This window comes from Poecilia reticulata, chromosome 20, assembly GCF_904066995.2.
Source record: "Poecilia reticulata chromosome 20, P_reticulata-male-v2, whole genome shotgun sequence".
Taxonomy (NCBI): domain Eukaryota; kingdom Metazoa; phylum Chordata; class Actinopteri; order Cyprinodontiformes; family Poeciliidae; genus Poecilia; species Poecilia reticulata.
The window spans coordinates 5,443,053-5,450,894 of NC_088849.1; positions in this window are offsets into that span (position 1 = coordinate 5,443,053).

Genomic DNA, 7,842 nt, shown 5'->3' on the forward strand with positions numbered 1-7,842 from the left:
GCACCATATCTGGGAGATATTTAGGAATCACAGTCATTCTTATGGACAGGCTCTCTTCAGGGTCTAATTGAGGAAACAAAGTTGCATCATTGCAGCTCCCTCCCCTGATGGCAAAGCAGAAGCTCAAACCCACAAAGCAGCAGCCAGAGACTGATCTCCGAACATGTCTGTTTGTTGTTGAAGTTTAACCAGCAGTGCTGGACTAGAGGATCCCAGAGGATCCCAGAGGGGACGATGGAACGCCTACAATTAAAATGGGTTTTAGTGCTCAGAACTCTCACTTACAGCGTTTTAAAAGCATCTGGAACAGAGTTTGATTTTATTCTAGGGAGTGTTCCCTTCAGCAAACACATGGCTCTTGTCCATTTCACATATAAGAGAATTACAGAATCTTGGTTAGCCTAATAAAGTCTGCCTGTTAGTCTGTGGTTGGGTGAATTAACTTGTATGTTTCCAGTAGCGAGTCACTTTGTGTTTAATGAGAGACGATGGGCCGTGCTTGGCTCCAGCTGATGGTGAACCCAACCTGCAGATGTACATGTTCATTTCTTTCCCTGCCCTTAATGTGCAGCTCCTAACAGCCAATCAGCGTCTGAGCTGTTCCTGCAGAAGCAGGTGTCTGTGATTAAACTGTGACCTGCTCTCCATTCAGACAGGGACTGTAAAGTTTGCTGTTAGAGCTTCAAATCCTCCAGAACCAGAACCAGAACCAGACCTGAAGAACAGCAGCTCAGTTCAGACTGAGCTGGAAGCTTTTAGCTGGATTCTGAGGAATGGGAGACGTTTGATGTCATTTAATGAATAAAGAGGGATTTGTGCTTTGGAAAGCTTTGGGAACGTGTTCTTTTGTTCCAGTTCCTCAGTAAAGACCCAGTCCTGATGCAGGCCTGCAGATTGTTCACAAGGGATTTTATGGGAATCCAGAGTTTCTCGTTTGCCTCTAATAACTGCTCTGTTTTCATTTCACTCTTCTTGGACTGACATGACAACACTTTGTTAGACATTAATATCTTTTTGTCCAACAAGGAAACCTAACTAAACTCTGATGTTGGTTGGGACAATATTCAGAACACATCTTTACAAGTAGCAGGAATCAAAATGACCATTTGTGTTTAATAAGTAACATTTGCAGTTTTACAGACATATTTTACAGATTTGTTCCATCAAGATTTATTTTTAGCCTCTGTCTTTTTCTGTCACCATCAGTATTTTGTAGAACAGAAACCTCGTAGGAGTATTCATCTTGCACACGTGATTTATGAAAAAGAACAAGCCCAACCTAAAACACCTGAAGAACGAGAGTGGGAGAATCTACAGCGAGCTCTGTACGGCAGGAAGAAACGTGAACCATGTCAGAGATGGAGGAATCTTGGTGTGCTGACTATATGTGGGTAAGTGAGAAGTGATGTAAGAAAAGTGGCTTTAAATCTGACCAGACTACCAAGAGAGCGAGGCAGTGATCCCTCTGTTAGTGCAGAGGAGCTTTGGAGCAGAAGGATGCCGAGCTCTCTCCACATCTGCCTGCCAGCAATCACACTTTATGAAGAGATGATTGGATGCTTTATGAATATCAGTGGTAATATTCCTGATGGCTCAGTGATCGGAGTTAATAAAGACTTCACAGTGTGGGAACCCTGTCTGCCCAATTACAGACACCAAACCAAGAGAAGTTGTGAAAAAAACCCAGCGATCACATCTGGTCTCTGACTGATAAACAGATCTAGAAAGAGCTGAGCTGTTGCAGCTGGAGCTTTTGATAAGTGGACACACTGGAGGAGAAACTGGCTCAAGTTGAAAGGATCTCAGTCGCTAAAAAGTACCAGCTTTGTCTGAGATTGTTAAATAATGATGATGATAAAAAATAGAAGCAGTTATATTGACTCTTATTTGAAATTATTGTAGTGCATTTCCTCTGCTGCCATTACTTAAACTACAGGGATGCTGCAATTCTAAAGCATCGCAGAAAATGGATGTCATCGTTCACAACTTTTCCTTTTGTTCACTGATTGGCCCTGTAGAAATTCTACCAGAGAAATCCACTTTAATTGGAGAAAGTCCAGACGGAGCCCTGAACTCGATTAGAATCGAGTGGACTTGCGTAGGAAGGCCATGGCCAGATTATCAGAGCAATAAAAAAGCCAATACTGTACAAAACATATACATTTTCCATTTAAGATATTTAAGATTTCTGTAAATATGTTTTACTCTGAGCTCCTCTAGAGGCATCGTTTTAGCTTCACCTGGTTCAAATTCTTAAAAAAAAAAAGAAAGAAAAACTGACCACTTTTTGTTATCCAATTATAAAGTCAAAAATAATCTTCATATACTAGAATAGAAAAGAATAAAATAGAATATGCTTTATGGATCCCCAAGGGGAATTTGCTTATTTGCTGAAAGCTACTCCATCTTAGTTAATAAATACAAAGTTTGTAAGAGTGTTTAGTTCAAAATTACTAGATATAAACAAGTAAATAACAAGCAATCACATACAATATATTAAGCAATAAATAAAATATAAATGAGCACAGAAAATGTTTTAATCAATTAGCACAGACTTGGGCATCATAAAGCCTGATGGCAACAGGCAGAAATGACTTTCTGTGCTGCACTTTGACAAAACGAGTCTCTGGCTGAAGCTGCTACTGTAGCCGTCCTGCACTTCATGGACTGGAAGAGACTCGTTGTCCAGGATCCTTCTTTCTGACACCACTGTCAGAGAGTCCAGCTCCACTCCAACGACCGATCAGTTTGTTCAGCACACCACAGCATCCAGGATGGCCCAGGCAACCACAGAGTCGTTAAACATCCTGAGCAAAGTCTGGGAGACGTTGAAGGACCTCAGCCGCCTCAGAAAGTAGAGAAGACTTTGACCTTTCCTGTACACAGCATCAGTGTTCTTGACCCAGTCGTTTTTTTTATTTTTTATTAATGTGGACACCCCGATATTTATAGTTCTCCAGAATATCCACACTGACCCCCTGGATGGTATCAGGGGTCAGCGCTGTCCTGATCCTCCTCAGATCCACCACCAGCTCCTTGGTCTATGTCACATTGAGCTGCATATGGTTCAGCCCACACCATGTGAAAACTATAAAAACTTTAATAACATTCATTTAATAACATTTGATGTATTAATGTTACATCAAACCGAAAGGGCTGAGAGTTTCACATGTTGATGGTAAAAGTATTTACCTTTAGTGTACTGTAAAGGGATGCCATGTTGTATTTTAGACAATAAAATGATTTTTTTAATCCTCTTAATCATCAGAATAATCTATACAATAATCGTTTACTAAAATAGTGAGTTGCAGCCCTAATCTAGACAGAATCGTTCAGACATATTACATCAGAAAATGATCTCGACATTCCCTGAGTAGAATATCTTCTCACTTCAGTTGAGGAAATGTTTTGTGGAAAACTCTGCTGTCAAGATATTTCTTTTGTGAGAAGAAAATAGAAATAATGGAAGGAAATTCCCTGTCTAAAAGTAGGAATTCACTCTTTCCAAAAAGGGAACAAAGAGATTTAAGTGATATGAAAGAGGCAACATTCAGATAAAATCAACATATTTTCTTTTAAAATGCTCTAGTGGTCTTTATTTGAAGTGGTCAGACAGGAAAGGTTGTGAGAGAGGGGCAAGAAGTCCAGCAAAGGTCATTGGCTTGAAACCATGACAGCCACGTTGAGGACTAAAGCCTCCGTACATGGATCACGTGCTGTACCCTCACACCACCACAGTGCCCCAAAATCAACACACTGTGGAGTGTATTTAGCAGCAGGATTGTGCTGATGGCTTTAGGGTTTTGTGTTTTCCTGCAACAGAAAGATTCATGTAACTAAACAGCATGTCCCTGCTTTCTTTCTGTCTGGATACTCCACAGTGCAGTTATTTATGACCTTAGATCTGCAGTCATTTCATAATATAATCACCATAAATAAAACAAATTAAAAATACATGTTTTTATTTTAGGAGCAGATCTTTTCCCTCTCACACCACAGACTGCTGCTTGTTGTTTAGGGAGTTAAACACTTTCACACAGTGACACATGCATGATCTGTTTGATGTTTTAATGATGTTTATGTGGGGATATTTGCTCAGGGTTCTGAAGTGTTAGGTTTTCTACCTGGACGGCTACAGACTTGTTCCTCTATGAGACTCATGTTGATTCTCACAACATCCAGAATGCAAACTGAATGCAAATATTCTGACATGTTTGTCAGAATGTTTCTGACAAACATGAATTCATGTTTTTGTTTTACATAATTCTCACTTCACTCTCCAGTTTCTAACGCATCAGTATTAAAGTACAAGCTTTGTTTCATCATCCCTGTTATAAACAGATTTATTTTAACAGGAAGGATGCAGCAGGTAGAACTAATGCTAGATTTTAAAGCTTCAGTCTAATTATTGCAGAAAGAAACTGAGCTGATAAAACTAGAGATATTTTTGGAAGATGATGTTAAACTTGTTTAAATATCAACAGAGATGTTCATTACACTAATGAATTTAACAATAGCTGATTGCTACAAGCTGTGTCCTCATTAAGGTTTCCTCCCTCTGCTGGCCAGAAGCAGAACTGCTGCATTGTTCTTAGATCTTCATGACTGATTGCTGCAATAAAACTGATCCATAAAGCAGTCAGTAGCAGCAGGTTTTCTCACCAGATGCTAATTTCTGTCTCCTCATGTTGTCCTCTAACATCTGATGGTTTGTTTTATTTTTTCTAATAATTATGTATTCTTTAATGATGACATAATTTTCTTTTTGTGAACAAAGCATTTCTCAACTCAAAGACCTGATTAGATCTTTATTCTATTCAAAGACCGGGTCTTTGAATAGAATAAAGATCTAATCAAAAATCTAGATCTAGATCAAGATCTAACCTTTTAGGAGTTAACCATAAAATGTTAACTCCTTTTATGACACTGATGAATATTAAGTGATTCAGCTTTATTTTATTGGACATCCAGTAATCATTCATTCTGTCCAGTTCTACCAGCATCCTTCCTATGAAGCATCTAGATCCTGGATTGTTCTTGTTACTGGGTGATCTTCACTCTGAACCTGCAGTTTGAACACTGATCTGTCCTCATCAGTTCAAACTCTGCCAGGTTTCCTGTCTGACATTAAGATCTACAAAGCTCTGTCAGCGACCTGCATTCATCTGCACCAACCCAACGCTGCAAATCAGAGCACCACACTTAACACAGATGTTCACTCCTTCTAGCAACATGTCCAGGTCACGTGCAGAAAAGCATTGCATAAAAGGTTACCAGTGCTTCACTGGCAGTGCTGCTCCCCTCGTTCCTGCTCCACATCCTTAGTGCTGTGATTTATTGGCCTGAAGTTGCAGCAGGTCAGACTGTGTCTGCAGAATCCCAGCTGCAGCTGCAGAGGAACCCGATTACAAGAAGACCTTCATTCAGCCACGTGGAGGCTTCTGCTGTTAGCAGCTCAGGCAGAGAAACCTGCAGGGAGAGAAGCAGCAACATGTTGAGGTTATTACTGTTATCTGTTTGTTATAGCTCAGTAAACAAAGATTGTTAAATAAATCACAGTTAACACTTGAGGACGAAGAAAGCATTGATGCAGTTTTTAAACACTTTACATTGGTTTGAATAATTTCTTCTATGGTTGAATGTTTTTGTCTTGGAGCATCTGCTCTGGTCCTGCTAAAGGAAAGTCAGAAATCCTTCATCATAAGAGACTTCAGATGGTGTCGATGTTTTAAAGAATGTCGACAATCCCTCCAGACCAAAGCATCTGAAAATGAAAACATATGATCTGTTTTCTGATTTCCCAGCTATCGCTACTGAACATCACATTTTTTCTTGTTTTTACAAGGTATGAAGCTGAACCAGCAAATCCTTTGAAGAGTTAGAATGGAGGAGACAAAGGAAGCAGTAGATCCACTGCTGTTAATGGACAAATGGTTCACATTTAGGTTTTAGCTTCATGATATGGAGAACACATGTTCCTGTTGTCCTGCAGTGTCAGAGAACTGCTCTGTGAAGAAGATCTGATCACACAACTGAGATTGTGGATATAGGTCTCCACTGGTGAGCCTGTTTGAAAATCTACTTTAGATGGACATTTAAATAAAATGTGTTTATTCCACACCCCTGTGTTTGTTGATTGGAACTGATGATACTCACTCAGTTCACTCAGAGCATGACCGAGTCAAAACAAGCATATAACACAATATTCAACACAGTGGAGCTTCAGTCTCTCCCTCAGTGGTTACCACCACACAGCTATGTACAAACCTGTAGTAACAACCAAACACATCCAGTCAAAGTGAATCAGAGAGAAACTGCACACATAATAATACTTTGAGCACTGCATCAATCTCTTTAGCCTTGAATGTTCTCTCTCATTTTTCTTTGTTCCTGTTTGATAAACGTCTTTTTAGGCAGCAGACCAGACAGCCACTGTGCTTGTTCTCTGCGCCATGATGGATCTTGATCTAACAAAGGGGCCATTTGGAAGTGTTCAATCAGCATGGAGAAAGTAGCTATGTATGCACACATCTTTACTATTTATCGTTCCACCTGAAGTCATGGAGATACATGTCAAAACACCATGTTAGACATACAGAACACATGCTCTCTGCCTTTCTTTTTGTAATTTTTGTAGGGAATAACAGATCAGAGTGACTTGAACAAATTTCTACCTGCTCACTGGAGCAACGTTTGATACATTACTGTGTCAAAGAGGTTTAATAAGAATAAGACATTTTATCCTCATGTGAAAATAACCTTTGGAGCCTGTCTACCTTCTGTAATTACTGGAGCAGTCTGAGATTTTCTGTCTTTGATTAAGTTAAATTCATCTTCCTGCAGACAGGATTCAGTCTTATTTTGGTGGCTGATTTATGGAGGTCATGTGGACTTGAGACAAGTAGCAGCAAATGTTAAACCTTCACTGATGTGAATGAATGAAATGAGAAATGATTGATGTCCTGAAACATAAATGTGTAAAAAGCACATTGTCACAGTTTGTACTTTTTAAAGGCCTCCCACTGAACCAAGGACAAGGCTGAATAAAATCTGAGGACTGAGAAACAGTGAAACATTTAGTTCAGATTTTTAGCTGTGTCCAGATGTGGCCTCTTGTGTCTGTGGACAGAGGTGTTATAGACACACAGAAATGCTGTAAAAGGCTTTAACAAAAGGCTGAGGCAATAAGTTTGCAGTGGAAAGTGGAGACTGCCAAGTCTTGGAGTGTGTTTGCCAGAGCAGCAACGTTTGGGTCAAGATTGTGAAGTTTGCTTCCAGATCCAGGCTTCCTTCCATCTTAGTTCTGCTGCAGGCCGACCATGAGCAGAACATAATCTCCTCTTTAAATGATTCTTCTCTTTATCCGACTGCAGCTCAGCGTTCCCCCATGTTGGTCTCTGCTCTGATAGATTGATCTGTTTATCATATTCCTCATTGATTTAATGATTGTCAGGTTTCTGTGATCGTTGCTGGAGATCTAGGAGGTTCTGAAACATCTTAATATCACCTGGACCTTCTGTGAAGCTCATAGTCATCACAGTAGAAAATTAATTCTCTATGATGATGAATTGGTGAAGAAAAGACTGAAGATAACAATGTGTTGCTCACACAGAAGCTCCTCTGTTGTCCCTGTCTGCTCTAACATGCTTTATGAGCCTCCAGCCATGTAGAGGCCTGTGTTTTCAGTTGGATCTGCTTCAGGCAGCTTTGTGTCAAGTTACTCCTGCCAGAAAACAATTTCCTCAGCAGGACCTGACAGAAATAGACATGACACAGTGTTGATTTATCAAAACAAGATCATTGTAGGGTAGTGAGCTGCAGATACCTCAGATGATGGAGGAA